Raw genomic sequence first — 2,263 nt, forward strand, 5'->3', positions numbered from 1 at the left:
GTCAGCTGAGGTCTGAAAGTAACAGTCTTGCACTGGGTGCACTGGTTTGGGCTGAGACAGGTAGAGAGGGAACACGGATCTGACTATTGATAAGTCAAGCATTTCAGAAGCCAACACAGGTGACCTGACAACACGTCAGGTAAGTGTTTTTTAAGTCAGTAAAATTGAAATATTAATTAAATATTAATTAATTAAAATATAAAATAGATTCTTAATATTCAAAATGTATATTTTAATTAATTTAATTAATATGTCGACACTTTTATACCAGTATACCAGATTTTGTAACATCTCCTATGCATAAAAAGCAAGCATTATGTTTTTAAAAAGTGAGGATTACAAGCGTGACATGTAAAGTAAAAAAAATGTAATGTACTGTATAATATTTAGGTAACACTTTATTTCGATAGGCCACTTTAGACATTCTATTAACAGTAAGTAACTTTGCAACTACATGTCAACTAGTATTAGTAGAGTATTAGTAGACTATTTGCTTAATATCTTCTAACACTTTCTTTGTCAATTTATTCTACTAATCCTAACAGTCTACTCTGAGAGTTAGTAGACATGTAGTTGCAAAGTTACTTACTGTTAATAGAATGTCTAAAGTGGACTATCGAAATAAAGTGTAACCAATATTTACATCACATAAATATAAATGTTAAACTGAGTATGAAAATAGTGTAGTAATTTATGTGTCATTAAATTGTAGCATACAGATCGTATTATTGATTATGTCAACAGACTTCAATTTCATCCTGAAATAACCTGTTGTGCAACAGCATCATAATCATTTCATTCTTTCTAGGAAAATACTAAACGCTTCTCACTATTGCAACCAAATAGTTTTACTGTACTTTAAAAGCTGGTATTAAACCACAACATCCAAAGATGTAATCTGTTGTATCATTTGGTAATATTTTAAAATTCATTTGATTTTCATATATATTGGCAATAACTATGATGAGCCACAAAGTCATTTGCATTGTGTTGAAGCCAGTGTGGAAATGATTTGGCACAGTACAGAAATCAATATAAAACCATGTGAGTTTGATCAATTGAGGAAGCTCTGATTATTGTGACGCTCTGTGCCTTGTGTCCATTTACTTACAAACACAAATACAAAATCTAAATATCACAATATTAAAAATAATATGAATGACAGAAGTCTTAATGAATAGTACATATTTATCTTTCATATAATACAGTATCTTGTTATTTTCCCACACCATTAAAAGACTTCCACATTTTATAGAACCTGACTGGAGTATCACTGACAGTTATGAAAATGGAATTATTAGATAGCATTACCATTACATTTGTACAATACAGAAGATGCAGCAAGCAATTACAAACTATTCAGCCCATAACATTGAAAAAGAACCAATAAAACAGAATTGATATTTATATTTCACAGACAATGGCACCACGACCAAAGCAAGAGGATGAATCTGAGGAGAAGCCAAAAGGAACACTTGACGGTATGTACAGTCAATATCTATGTATAAATTGTGTATCAAAATCTTTCACGTCTTCTCTCAGTTCCCAGAAAGAAGTCTCTGTCCATGGCCCCAGCTCTATCCACAGTGGCTCTGATTGAGGAGGATCCCTGGGAAATGCTGGAATTGCAGGACACAGGGGTTAAATGGGCAGGTATGCTGAATGTTTGCACATAAGGCTGGCAGTGACCTTACAAAACTAGCTTTACTTTATTCATATTTTGTCTTGAACCCTATAAAGCAGGGGTGGCGAACTCCGGTCCTGGAGAGCCGCAGCCCTGCAGAGTTCAGCTCCAACCCTAATTAAAACTCACCTGCCTGTAGCTTCCTAGTAACTGTTCAGACCTTGATTAGCTTGTTCAGGTGTGTTTGATTAGGGTTGAAGCAAAACTCTGCAGGGCTCTCCAGGACCGACGTTCGCCACCCCTGACCTATAGTATAGCGGCGGCAGCCTAGAGTGAGCAGAGGCCGGGGGCTAGAGTAAGGAATGGCCGGAGGGCTAGAGTGAGCGGTGGCGGCCTAGAGTGAGCAGAGGCCGGGGGCTAGAGTGAGGAACGGCCAGAGGACTAGAGTGAGAATAAAAGTTACGCCTTCTTTCTTTGCGTGAACATTTGGGCGGCGTTATGCAAATCTTCCCACATCGTGATGTAGACGTGTGGGGGCGTGTTAGAACGAGCCATTTTAGGTAGGCGTGGTTGACTCTGAACTTTTATAAAGAATAACTCTTTGGATTTGAGACTTTAGTCTTTGCAACTTTACAGATC

The sequence above is a fragment of the Sinocyclocheilus grahami genome, unplaced genomic scaffold, assembly GCF_001515645.1.
Source record: "Sinocyclocheilus grahami isolate Dianchi unplaced genomic scaffold, SAMN03320097.WGS_v1.1 scaffold852.1, whole genome shotgun sequence".
In the NCBI taxonomy this organism is placed as follows: domain Eukaryota; kingdom Metazoa; phylum Chordata; class Actinopteri; order Cypriniformes; family Cyprinidae; genus Sinocyclocheilus; species Sinocyclocheilus grahami.